Raw genomic sequence first — 14,972 nt, forward strand, 5'->3', positions numbered from 1 at the left:
TATTCCCATCATTCTTAGCTTAGCTAAATGGTATAGTCGTTGTACGTTCTCAATGGATATTCGGGTGCAATCGTAAATTCGCTCTGGCTATCTACTCTGATTTCAGAATACTCTCGTCTGAGTGTACCAGAGTGCAGAACAATGAATTTACGAGCGCTCAACACCTGTTGAATATGGCCGGTGTCAGTAAACGTCAGCAAAAAAGCTTAATTAAATTGTTTCCAGCAGCATAGTTAGTCACCAACGCTCTGGTTAACACGAAAACTGCCTAACCAGCTCTGCTAGGGCGAGTAAAATGGTCAGAGCGGTCTCATTTGTGTCTGGAAGTAGCTAGTAAGCTAGCCAACATTAGCTTGGGTGCTTGACTGCCGTTGTAAGGGCAGAACGCTCAAATCAACCCTACTCCTCAGCCCGAACGCTCCGAGTGTGAAACGGTCTGAATTTACCCAGAGGGTTTTTCTTGGAATAGAAACACCATAATATTAATCAAATTCATTAAGCAAGTACCAGTCAAAAGTTTGGACACACCTACTCATTCCAGGACTTTTCTACATTTTTACTATTTTCTACATTGTAGAATAATAGTGAAGACATCACAACTATGAAATAACACATGGAATCCGTTAAGAACAAATTCTTATTTACAAGGACAGCCTACTCCTTCCTATATATGGAAGACTATCAAATGCTTCTCAAAGATGCCCTCTGGTGGTAAAACTAGCAATAATTTGCATTAACAGAAAGAATGGCTGACAATTTAAATATATTTGAGATTCTTCAAATAGCCACCCTTGATGACCACTTTGCACACTCTTGGCATTCTTCTTGGTATTCTCTCAACCAGCTTCACCTGGAATGCTTTCCCAACAGTTTTGAAGGAGTTCCCACATATGCTGAGCACTTGTTGGCTGCTTTTCTTTCACTCTGCGGTCTGGCTCATCCCAAACCATCTTAATTTGGTTGAGGTCGGGGGATTGTGGAGGCCAGGTCATCTGATGCAGCACTCCATCACTCTCCTTCTTGATCAAATAGCCCTTACACCGCACGGAGGTGTGTTTGGTCATTGTCCTGTTGAAAAACAAATGATAGTCCAACTAAACCCAACCCAGATAGGATGGCATATCGCTGCAGAATGCTGTGGTAGCCATGCTGGTTAAGTGTGCCTTGAATTCTAAATAAATCACTGACAGTGTCACCAGCAAAGCACCCGCACACCATAACACCTCCTTCTCCATGCGTTACGTTGGGAAATACACACGCGGAGATCTTCCGTTCACCCACACTGCGTCTCACAAAGACACGGAGGTTGGAACCAAAAATCTCCAATTTGGACTCCAGACCAAAGGACAAATTCCCACCTGTCTAATGTCCATTGCTTGTGTTTCTTGGCCCAAGCGAGTGTCTTCTTCTTCTTATTGGTGTTCTTTAGTAGTGGTTTCTTTGCAGCAATTCGACCATGAAGGCCTGATTCACACAGTATCCTTCTGAACAGTTATTGTTGAGATGTGTCTGTTACTTGAACTCTGTGAAGCATTTATTTGGGCTGCAATTTCTGAAGCTGTTAACTAATAAATTTACCCTCTGCAGCAGAGGTGACTCTGGGTCTTCCATTCCTGTGGCGGTCCTCATAAGAGCAAGTTCTATCATAGCGCTTGATGGTTTTTGCGACTGCACTTGAAGAAACTTTCAAAGTTCTTGAAATTGTTCATATTGACTGAACTTCATGTCTTAAAGTAATGATGGACTGTTGTTTCTCTTTGCTTATTTGAGCTGTTCTTGCCATAATATGGACTATTTTACCAAATCTTCTGTATACCCCCCCTACCTTGTCACAACACAACTGATTGGCTCAAACGCATTCAGAAGGAAAGAAATTCCACAAATTAACTTAACAACGCCCACCTGTTAATTGAAATGCATTCCAGGTGAATACCTCATGAAGCTGGTTGAGAAAATGCCAAGAGTGTGCAAAGCTGTCATCAAGGCAAAGAGTGGCTATTTTGTTTTGTTTAACACTTTTTTGGTTACTACATGATTCCATATGTGTTATTTCATAGTTTTGATGTCTTCACTATTATTCTACAATGTGGAAAATAGTAAAAAATAAAGATAAACCCTTGAATGAGTAGGTGTACTAAAACTTTGAGTAAAAAAAAATATATTTTTTGTCTTAAAGAAAATACTGTGTGATGCCTGGGCTTCTTCCTGGAGTGGGTTCTAGATACAGAAACAGAATTCCTTGCCTGCGTGTGTCATTGGAGCAGAACTGTATCCCGTGAACTGTGTCCTTCTAGAGGGATTAGACATTATGCTGGATTTCAGATTGCAGATGACTCATGAGTACTCTCTCAATTTACTGTATGTTTATTATTGGACGTGCAATTTCATCATTCCCATCATCTGCTGAACACCAGTTCTCTTACTTACAGATTGTTACACCAGATAGTGGGATTTAACCAAAGATGTTTGGTATCCATTACTGGGAGTTACAGGATAGGTACTGTTTTGTGTGGCACAGAGAATTTTCAACCAACCTTAGCGATGCCACCTTCATCCTCGAAAATGTCCTTGTTCAATGTCTGGGGGAAAGTTGTAATTTATAAAATGCTCCTTAAAGTAATCCAACAATATGTGTGCTTCCATCGTGTCTATTTCAAGTCTTTTCACTCATTGATCGAGACAGGTTTGTCTTCATGACATGCAGCACTTTTGGGGTGGACACCCACCTGTGTCACGCTTTACAAAAATCGGACCCAGAAGCAGACCAGGACAAGGTGAGTATGAAGATGGTGGGAATTTATTTAAATGATGAGAACGTGGAGGTAGATAGTTCCGGGTGGCGGAGCGGACAGCGGAGGTGGGTTGATGGGAGTGGATGAGCAGATCCAAAGGATAGGAAAAAACACTAGCGACGAGCAGACAGGGATGGGTGATGGGTTCCGGGAGAATGGCTGTAGATAGAACAAAACGGAGGTCAGTTAAAGGCAAGCAGATGTACAAAACAATAAAACAAAACAAAACAAACTCTATAACTTGAGACTGGTTCGTGAGCAAAACATACTGGTCATGGCTAACGATCCGGCAGGGAATGGAAGTCAGGTCAGAGCTTTTGAAGGGTAGAGATGATGATCAGGACAGGTGTGCAGATTACTGACGGGAAACAGGTGCGGGTGAAATCAATCTCCCAATGAGCTAATTCGCCCGGCAACCAGACAGGGTGCGTTCCAGGACACCTGAAACACACTCCAGGACAGACACACAGGCAAACCCAGACTCAGGAAGCGGGATTCGTGACAGTACCCCCCTCCGACGAACGCCACCGGGCGGACTACCTGGAGCGCCAGGATGGAGGCGGTAGAAGTCACGAATCAGGTCGTCATCCAGAATCTGTCGCCGAGGAATCCAACTCCTCTCCTCTGGACCATATCCTTCCCAGTCCACTAGAAACTGGTACCCTCGACCCCGCCGTCTGGAGTCCATGATGCGGCGCACCGTGTAGACAGGACCACCTCCGATCATCCGAGGAGGAGGAGGACGAGGAGGAGGAGGCAACAGAGGACTGAGGTGAACCGGCTTGAGACAGGAGACATGAAAAGTGGGATGCACTCTAAGTGTTGCAGGCAACTTGAGTCGAACCACCACAGGATTTATGATTCTCTCCACTACAAACGGACCAATGAACTTAGGTGACAACTTCCTTGACTCCGTCCGTAGAGGAAGATCCCGTGTAGCCAACCAAACCTTATCTCCAACCGTATAAGCTGGGGCAGGAATACGGTGACGATTCGCCTATATCTGATACCGATCAGACACTCTAAGGCACATATGTCAGAGTCAAGGCCCGCGGGCCACATCCGGCCCGCGAGAAGGTTTTTTACGGCCCCTGGGATGATCTTGATTTATTATTAGAACGGGCCCGCAGACCGCAGCAAGCCGGCAGCCCGCAGATCTTTTACACGCACCAATACTACATTTCCCACAATGCAACGGTGACGCACCGAGCAGTAGGCTGCTTCATTTCAATATTTATTGGCACAGCAGTCGTCAGCATCACAGTAAAATTAACTTTCAGATACCCATCAAAAATGGCAAAACGGAAGGACACTGAGAACCGGGGGTTTCAAACAAGGTGGGAGTCGGAGTATATGTTCACGGAGGTAGCTGGAAAACCTGTGTGTCTTCTGTGTGGAGAAAGTGTGGCGGTACTGAAAGAGTATAATCTGAGACGACATTATGAAACGAAACACGCGGACAAAAACAAGAATATGGACATGGAACAAAGGCTACAAAAGGCAGAGGAATTAAAACGAGGCCTCAAATCTCGACAGGCTCTGTTCAAAAAAGCCAAATCACAAGGCCAGGCTGCTGTCAAGGCCAGTTTTATTTTGGCAGAAGAGATCGCTAAATCAGCCGGCATTTACGGAGGGGGATTTCATCAAAAACCATAAGAAAAATATTGCTTTATTTATCTGATCATATTGGAATATATTTGTTAGGTTTTCAGTAGGTTCAATTAGGTTCACTAGACTATATGCGTCATTTAAAAAATTTTCAATGAACATTCGAACAGTCCGGCCCTCGGCTTGTAGCTAAATTTTTTATTTGGCCCTCCGTCCATTTTGACTTTGACACCCCTGCTCTAAGGAGAGCCTTCCTGGCCCGATGCCAGGTCGGTGGGAACGACGAATGTGGGTCTGGACAGAGGGAACCGAGAGATCCCTTTCCTGAGAAGGAAACAAAGGAGGTTGGTAACCGTACAGGCATTGGAAGGGGGACATCCCAGTGGCAGATGACAAAAGGGTATTATGGGCATACTCGACCCAGGGTAATTGAGATGACCAAGAGGTAGGATCAGAAGAGACAAGCAACGCAGCGTGGACTCCATCTTCTGGTTGCTCTCTCCGCCTGACCATTAGATTGAGGATGAAATCCAGAAGTGAGACTGACTGTAGCTCCAATGGCCAAACAGAAAGATCTCCAAACAGCAGAGGTAAACTGAGGACCACGGTCAGAAACAATGTCACTGGGCAATCCGTGGACCCTGAAAACCTCCCTAACCAGGATCTCAGACGTCTCCGTAGCGATGGAAGCTTGGAGAGAGGAACAAAATGAGCAAACTTGCTGAATCTGTCCACAATGGTCAGAATGACCGTGTTCCCAACAGAAGGGGGCAATCCCGTGACAAAATCCAGGGCCAGATGCGACCAAGGTCGCCGAGGAATAGGTAGAGGGTGAAGAAGCCCAGAGCTGGGCCGATTGGTACTTTTGTTCTGAGCACAAACAGGACATGGGCGCAACAAACCTCCGGGTATCTTCTCCCATGGCAGGCCACCAAAATCGTCTGCGCAGTAGCGCCATAGGTCCGAGCAACGCCAGGGTGACAAGCTATCTTGCTGGCGTGGGACCACTGAAGAACAGCAGAACGGACGACTCAGGCACGAACAACCGACCGGGTGGACCGTTACCAGGACCGGGCTGCGTCCGAAGGGCCGCCATCACATCCTCCTCAATCCTCCACGTAACGGCTCCCACGACAAGATTCTGGGGAAGAATCGTCTCAGTCTTGGCCCACTCTCCTCCGTCTTGGAGAACATCCGGGACAAGGCGTCCGCCTTGCCGTTCTTCGACCCAGGTCGGAACGTCAGGGAAAAATTGAAGCGTCCAAAAAAAAAGCCCACCTGGCCTGACGGGAGTTGAGACGTTTAGCCGATTGCATGTAAGCCAGATTCTTGTGGTCAGTCCAGACCACAAACGGTTGCTCCGCTCCCTCCAACCATGACGCCACTCATCCAAAGCAAGCTTCACAGCGAGAAGCTCCCGGTTACCACATCGTAGTTTCTTTCAGCTGGAGAAAGACGACAAGAGTAGAAAGCGCAGGGATGGAGTTTACCGTCAGTGGAGCTACGCTGAGACAGGATGGCGCCCACCCCCACATCAGACGCGTCCACTTCAACAACAAACTGACGGGAAGTGTCAGGTTGAGAGAGAATCGGGGCGTTGGTGAATCGACTCTTCAAATCCAGAAATGCTCGGTCTGCCTCAGGAGTCCAACAGAACCTTCTGGTGCAAGACGTCAGAGCCGTTAATGGGGCGGCCACCGGCTGTAATCACGGATAAACCTCCGATAGAAGTTCGAAAACCCCAGGAATCTCTGGAGCTGCAATCTCGTACCGGGCTGGACCCAATCCCGAACCGCCCGAACCTTCTCTTGGTCCATCTTGATCTCTCCCCTGGAGATGATGTACCCGAGAAAGGATGTAGTGTGGGCGTGAAATCACACTTCTCTGCTTTCACAAACAGACGGTTCTCCAATAACCGCTGCAGGACCTGCTTAACATGCTGGATGTGGCTGGAAAGCTCCTTGGAGAAAATCAGGATGTCATCCAGGTAAACGAACACAAACAGACCGATCATATCCCTCAGCACGTCATTCACCAAACCTTGGACACTGCTGGAGCGTTGGAAAGTCCAAACGGCATCACCAGGTACTCGAAATGTCCCATAGGTGTATTGAATCCAGTCAACCACTCGTCCCCTCCTTGATCCGAACCAGATAATACGCATTGCGTAGATCAAGCTTCGTAAACACAGTAGCACCCTGTAAAGAATCGAAAGCGGAGCTCATCAAGGGCAAGGGGTACTTGTTCTTGACCGTAATATCATTCAACCCCCGATAATCAATACACGGTCGAGAGAGCCATCCTTCTTACTAACAAAAAAAAATCCAGCTCCCAGGGGTGATGACGAGGGACGAATGAGACCTGCAGCAAGAGACTCCTTTATGTAGGTCTCCAGGGCTTCCCGCTCAGGTCGAGAAATACTGTATAACCGTCCCTTGGGAAAGGCAGCTCCAGGGAACAGCTTAATCGTACAATCATAAGGTCGGTGGGGGGAAGTGACTGAGCTCTCTGCTTACTGAACACCTCACCCAACTCGTGATATGTTTCAGGAACCAGGGACAAATCAGGAGGAGCAGACTCACTGACCCGACTGGGGACAGCATGAGAACAGGCAGTCCTGAGGCAGTTAGCATGGCACTCAATGCTCCAACTAGTTACCTTACCAGTCACCCAATCGAACGAAGGATTGTGTTCTCTTAGCCAGGGGTATCCAAGAACCAGAGGTACATGGGAGAAGGCAAAATAAAAAAAGAAATAACCTCTGAATGATTCCCCGACAACAACATCTTAACCGGTTCCGTCCTCATAGTGATCCGTGCCAGAACACTACCGTTCAGAGTGGTTGCTTCAATGGCTTCCGTAATTGCTCCTTGGAAAGCCCCAGCTGTTCCACTAAGTCGGCATCAATGAAGCTGTCATCGGAACCTGAATCGATGAAAGCGTTAATCGCTAAACTCTGATCCTTATTTATGAGGGTAGCAGGAAAACGGGGTCTGACGGGTATCTTGAGAGGTTGAAACTGGCTCGCTAAACAACCCTCCCAAACTTAACGAGCCGAGCAGTTTAACGGGCGCTGAGAAACAACGGAGATGTAATGTCCGAACTACCACAGTAGAGGCATCTGTTGGTCTCACGTCTACGTTGGCGCTCGTCCTTAGTTAACCCGTGCCGCCCACTTGCATAGGTTCAGGATCTGGCGGCAGGACTCCTTTATTAATCCCGTGTGAGGAAACCTGATTAACCCCTTCTGGTTCCCCTCCTGACCCGAATGGTAACCGAGTAGCTGATAGATTGGACCGAACCCACTGCTTCTCCCTCCTTCTCTCTCGAACTCTGTTATCCACCCTAATGGATAATGCGACCAAACTGTCCAGGTCACAAGGCTCCGGATAGGAAATCAGCTCATCCTTGAGTTGCTCCGACAACCCCTGGTAAAAAGCCGCTTGTAGTGCCTCCTCATTCCACCCACTCTCCACAGCCAATGTTCGAAACTCAATCACAAAGTCTGCCACATAACGAGCTCCTTGGCGAAGAGAAAACAACCGCTTAGCTGCGTCCTTACCTCGGACTGGATGGTCAAAAAGCTTTCTCATTTCTGCCGTGAATCCTGGTATGATGTATGCAGGTGTCCTGTTGTTCCAAACAGCTGAAGCCCATTCCAAAGCTTACCACGCAGCAGTTCAATAACAAAAGCTATCCTAGCCTTGTCTGTGGCGTAAGAGTGGGGCTGCAGCTCAAAAACTAACCCACACTGCATAATAAATGAACGGCATCCTCCCAAATCCCCTTCATATTTATCCGGCGTCGGTACCTTGGGCTCACGGAAGGAAACCGCTCCAGAAGCGGCAGGTGAGAGGGGTGAAAACGGTGGTGGAGAATCCGCCGGAAAACTGAGCTGATTCTGGATTCTCGCCAAGCTGGTAGAGAAGTTCTGGACAGAACTCGCTATCTCCTGTAGCGCTGTGCTGTGTTGACCCAATATCATCCCCTGATGGGAAATGGCATGTCGAACGGAGTCCAGGTCCGCTGGGTCCATACTTGGCCGGATCGTTCTGTCACGCTTTACAAAAATCGGACCCAGAAGCAGACCAGGACAAGGTGAGTATGAAGATGGTGGGAATTTATTTAAATGATGAGAACGTGGAGGTAGATAGTTCCGGGTGGCGGAGCGGACAGCGGAGGTGGGTTGATGGGAGTGGATGAGCAGATCCAAAGGATAGGAAAAAACACTAGCGACGAGCAGACAGGGATGGGTGATGGGTTCCGGGAGAATGGCTGTAGATAGAACAAAACGGAGGTCAGTTAAAGGCAAGCAGATGTACAAAACAATAAAACAAAACAAAACAAACTCTATAACTTGGAGACTGGTTCGTGAGCAAAACATACTGGTCATGGCTAACGATCCGGCAGGGAATGGAAGTCAGGTCAGAGCTTTTGAAGGGTAGAGATGATGATCAGGACAGGTGTGCAGATTACTGACGGGAAACAGGTGCGGGTGAAATCAATCTCCCAATGAGCTAATTCGCCCGGCAACCAGACAGGGTGCGTTCCAGGACACCTGAAACACACTCCAGGACAGACACACAGGCAAACCCAGACTCAGGAAGCGGGATTCGTGACAACCTGTCTCGATCAATGAGGGAATTCTTGAAATAGACAAGATGTCGGCAAAAGTATTTGGGTAAATCACATTATCCGGTGTAACAATCTGTAGCTACAGTTCTCTGCACTTGTGTCTCTAGACCTGAGACACATTCGGACAGTGAACTACACTGTTCATACTTATTTTTAAGTTACTTTTACCATATACATTTTTTGTTGAATACCCAGTTCTCTTGAGTTAGCTTTAAATAGTGTACACTCCTGTGTTTTAGAATTTGACAAATAGCCAAATAATTTTTGTTTACCTGAATGTCTAGCATCTGTTTGATGCTACAGTGCCCTGTACAGCTTATATAAATATATTATGTGAATCCTTAAGGGCAGACATATTTCAAAGATTGATAGAAAATATCCATATTTATTTTATGGTGGTTCGGGCTCTGCAACCCTGTTCCTGGAGAGCTACCATCCTGTAGGTTTTTACTCCAACCCTAATCTAGCACACGTGATTCTAATAATTAGCTGGTTGATAAACTGAACCAGGTTAGTTAACTGGGGTTTGGTGCAAAAACCTACTGGAGGGTAGCTCTTCAGGAACAGGTTTGGAGACCCCTGTTATACCACAGGGGGTTGGTGGCACCTTAATTGGGGAGGACGGGCTCGTGGTAATGGCTGGAATTGAATTAATGGAATGGTATAGCATACATTAAACATGGTTGGTGAAGGTAGGAAACAACATCTCCACTTCGCTGACCCTCAACACTGGGGCCCCAGAAGGGTGCGTGCTCAGCCCCCTCCTGTACTCCCTGTTCACCCATGACTGCGTGGCCACGCACGCCTCCAACTCAATCACCAAGTTTGCAGACGACACAACAGTAGTGGGCTTGATTACCAACAACAATGAGACAGCCTACAGGGAGGATGTGAGGGCACTCGGAGTGTGGTGTCAGGAAAACAACCTCTCACTCAATGTCAACAAAACAAAGGAGATGATCGTGGACTTCAGGAAACAGCAGAGGGAGCACCCCCCTATCCACATCGAAGGGACAGCAGTGGAGAAGGTGGAACGTTTTAAGTTCCTCGGCGTACACATCACAGACAAACTGAAATGGTCCACCCACACAGACAGTGTGGTGAAGAAGGCACAACAGCGCCCCCTGACAAACTTTTACAGATGCACAATCGAGAGCATCCTGTCGGGCTGTATCAAAGCCTGGTACGGCAACTGCACCGCCCTCAACCGCAAGGCTCTCCAGAGGGTGGTGCAGTCTGCACAATGCATCACCGGGGGCAAACTACCTGCCCTCCATTACACCTACAGCACCTGATGTTATATCTAACAACCTTGTTAGATATTACTTCACTGTCGGAACTAGAATCCCAAGATTTCGCTACACTCGCATTAACATCTGCTAACCATGTGTATGTGACCAATAAAATTTGATTTGATTTTGTTTCCAGTGTTTGATGCCATTCCATTTGCGCCGTTACGGACATTATTATGGGCAGTCCTCCACTCAACAGCTTCCTGTGTGTTCTACATGGTCTTATGCTGAGTCACACTGGAATCATTTACACAGGCAGCCAAATTCTGACAGTTTTTACACTAATTGGTCTTAATCACATCAGATCGTTTTCAGAACTGATCGTTCAGTAAATGCAGCCATAGTCCTTTATTCGGCTTAGGTACACTGGCAATGTTGGGCTGGGGAAGCTGAGACTCTTTGTGGCGTTGGGCTTGTACTGTCTGTGGTGAACGGCCAGCTGGATAAGACTTTGACGAAAGGGGTGTAGGGCTTCTTAACCACCAACTGTTTAGTCCTCTTGTAGAAGATTTGCTGGTACTGCACGACTCTTGGAAAGACATGGTTGTGGTGTTAGAATTTAATACTTTTTGTGGAAGGGACGTAGGGCAACATGACTTTGTTGGTAAAGGTATCAACTGAATGGGACCGGCTAGCGTATTGTTTAAGGACAATGAGGGGACATTTGGAGCTGCTTTTGAGAGGAAAAATCGGTCAACAACGTGAATGGGCTGGGGGAGCTAAAGAAGGTGTGAAAAGTCTTAGGAAGGCAGTTCTTACATAGTAATAGCACCTCAATTGCTCTCATACACAACAATACATTTACTGTATAAGCACAACCAAAACCCCCTTCCTCATCACAAATTACTGTCTGTAAACCTTCCCAGCCCATTGACTTTGACAGATCATTCTTGCCAATAATAGCCCTTTGCAGGATAATTGTGTAGACCTATCTTTGTATTGTGTTTTGAGACATTATGATTATCATATATTATAGCTTATGGCTCTTTCATTATGCTTGTGTCATGACATTGATGATTATAGCTCACTTCCTGTAAAATACATAGGCCTGCATGAATGGGTACTTTGGGTAAAGGGAATTGTGGCTTTGACTTGCAAACATTGTTGTGCAAATCTCTCTTTACCCACCATCAACAACAGGGATGCAAACTAGTCTCCTTTCGGCGCAATTCTCCAATTCTCCACCTATCCAAAAATAGGTGACCTACGTGATTTGTGTAGATCCGATGAGAAAAGTTTGGGCGGGGGGGCTTTGGATCACTACTGGCTGTATGCGAACGAGTGAAGCGCGTTGGAGCAATACTGGCTGTATCCAAGGCCTGAGCCAGTATTGCTCCAATCGTTCACATAACAGAATGCAGCACTCGACTGAAGAGAGAAGATGCAACCAATGGGCCAGTTATAGCATGGAATGGCAGTTTACCAGCTACAGCAACGCGTCCCCTGAACGATAACGAAGAGGTAGGTGAGAAGCCTGACCACGGAGACAAGCGTACTTCATGAGCTGTAACCGAAAAACAACTGGCAGTTGGAAAGTTTGAGGTGAGGGAGAAAGTGTGGTGGAACAAGTATTGTGAGCATTGTTAAGTATCTTGCTACAGTAGCTGGATCGAATTCTCCGCTAGCTAGCCAGAAAAATGTTGAGCAACATTAGCCAAATAATTGATATGGTGTGAAAATTAGCTGACTAATAAGGCCAGAAGAGCTAACGTTAGTAACCTAACCATTCGCTATAGTATTAACTGGTATACGACTAACGTTTACTTGCCTTCCTCAAGTTTCCTTGCTGTTCCTCAAGTTATAACACGTTCCTCAAGTTGCTTACTGGACCCTGGCAATCTGTGTGAAATGTTAACAAGTTAAAGAACTAATTAGAGTACTATCTGTGAACTAATGTTTCCCCTCTACAGTATGTGGTTCATTTTCAGAATGAGAGATTTAGGTGAATATGAGGCGTTGCTTGTTAAACAAGTGGATTCAGGGATCAAGTGTAGCTGGAGCTGGTTTAAGATGGAAGCCACTATAGAGTTGAAAGGAACACCACACACTTTCGCTCTTTCTCACTTCTTCAATACAGTGGATAAAAAGGGGTATGCCAGGTATACTCTATGCCTGAAAGAGATCAATTATGCCAACAAAGGGTATCATGCTCTGCTGGCACATTGTAGAATAGAAGTCCACAGGCAGAAAGTGTATGATGTAATAATGTGCGGTGTAGCCCAAATATATTGTTTTTATTGTGTTGAATTTAACAGTAACACGTGAGGGGGGATTATTACGTTTTTTACTCGGTCAACGTTATTTTTGCACCCATGTAGCCTTGTGCACTTGATCGACGTCTACTATAGTGGCCACTATAATAGAGCAAAATAGAATGCCTGTTTTATTCTACATTAAGATGTTTCTTCACAAATGCAATATTTAGATGTGTGTGGTCACAAGTGTTCTATTATAAAGGCTGTCATGGTAACAAGTGTTCTATTATAAAGGCTGTCATGGTAACAAGTGTTCTATTATAAAGGCTGTCATGGTAACAAGTGTTCTATTATAAAGGCTGTCATGGTAACAAGTGTTCTATTATAAAGGCTGTCATGGCTAACTGCAATATTAGTGTATTGTTTTGTTCTCAAGACTTGAGTGTCATTTGCAATAAAGTCTAGGCAACAAATAACATTGGATTGCTTTCTTTACATTTTTTTAGTTGTGAGTTAGGTTCACATGAACCACTTTTTATTTTACACACAGAGACTGATCATGTAGATCATATTATTTGTTGTTTAATTAGTTCAAACCGGCATTTCCCCCTAGCAGGGATTTTTTTTGCATGTTTCAGTGCAAAAAAAGTATCCCATTTTTGGGTCCTCACCAGTTTGCATCCCTGCAACAAACACCAACATCTCTGCAATCCTCCTCCATGCCATTGACCTTCTGATTTAGTCTAAAATCATTCTCAGCAAATAAACAAGGTCAAATTACAACACTCCCCACACCACATTATTTCCCTTTTTTATATTTTTAATTAGACTACAGCTCTTTATTTTCATGTACAGTACTGTACCTAGAATACAAGGGTTGGGTTTGCACTAAACAATTTCATGTCAGAAAAATAATGTATAAAACCTGGTTCATGGTTTGCCTCATACATTATCTACTGGTGTCATTTTAAATTGAGAACGTATAGTTAGCCCATCAATATACAAATGCTGTGTGAGTTTAGCTATTCTCTGCTTCGGGTGTACAATGACAAGGGGCACATTGATTGCACATGCCCATTAGGCCAATAATGCCATCATACTGTAGGCCTCTTGGCTGCATTGGTGATGCATGCCATTATGATAAGCTGCAAAATTTGTTCACATGGCTGATATCCTGAGACAGAGTGACAATCAAATAAAACCGATGGAAAAGCTCACAACTAGACAAAAAGGTAATGTTCATTTGGTAAAGCAACACAGAAACACAGACAAATTAGAGACCGATCCCCTTCACACCGTTTTATTGCAGAATTGTGATTTGTGATGAATGAACATTGCCACTAGTTCATCTTGAATAATGTTTTTAAGTTAAGAATTAAAACAAGTTTAAACACTTCACTTCGAATGAATCAACATTGAATTAATTAAAATATAATTTCAAAATGTACAAATAATCTAACTTGTTTGTAAATGTTAGACCTCTTAGTAATAGGCTATTATTACTAAAGCATAATTTCAGGTGAACAAAAAAGTCCATACCAGAGGTGCCAACCCTGCGCCACTCTGATCTACTGGGTGAGCAGACTTCTATTCCAGTCCAGCAATAATACACATTATCATTTCATTAGGCTTTATAAGTTGAATCAGGTGTGTTAGTGCTGGGCTGGAACAGAAGCCTGCACACCCAGCATACCTCCAGGAGAAGGATTTGCCTGCTAAAGTTGTGATAAGTTTGTAGCCTACTTTGTGTGTGACTTTTAACTGTATTGTTGTATACAACATTTGCTGACATAAGTATACATACAACCCATGGCATACAAGGATGTGCCAGCAGTCTCTTGGACCATTCACTGGGACCTCTTCATCTGCAGACAAGCTTTCACAGGTCTCCATATCTGAGGACAGACATGACAAAGACAGCCCTGACTATTATCTCTCTGTCTTCATAGTTTTACTCTAGGGACTAAAACTGGAGAATACTTTCACCATCTTCCATTGCTGTTATCTACAAATGAATTTGGAGCATGAGTTTTTAATTTACAATGATAAATAGGCCTACATCAAGATAACTAGATGATGATATTTCACTTAATTACAGTGCATTCGGAAAGTATTCAGACCCCTTGACTTTTTCCACATTGTTACATTACAGGCTTATTCTAAAATGGACTAAATTGTTTCCCCCCCTCAATCTACATACAATACCCCGTAATGACAAAGCAAAAACAGGTTTTTAGATTTTTTTGGGAAAATGTAACGAAAATAAACTACCACATTTACGTAAGTATTCAGACCCTTTACTCAATACTTTCTTGAAGCAACTTTGGCAGTGATTACAGCCTCGAGTCTTCTTAGGTATGACGCTACAAGCTTGGCAAACCTGCATGTGCGGAGTTTCTCCTATTCTCTGCAGATCCTATCAAGCTCTGTCAGGTTGGATGGGGAGCGTC

Source organism: Salvelinus sp. IW2-2015, linkage group LG2 (genome assembly GCF_002910315.2).
Source record: "Salvelinus sp. IW2-2015 linkage group LG2, ASM291031v2, whole genome shotgun sequence".
Taxonomy (NCBI): domain Eukaryota; kingdom Metazoa; phylum Chordata; class Actinopteri; order Salmoniformes; family Salmonidae; genus Salvelinus; species Salvelinus sp. IW2-2015.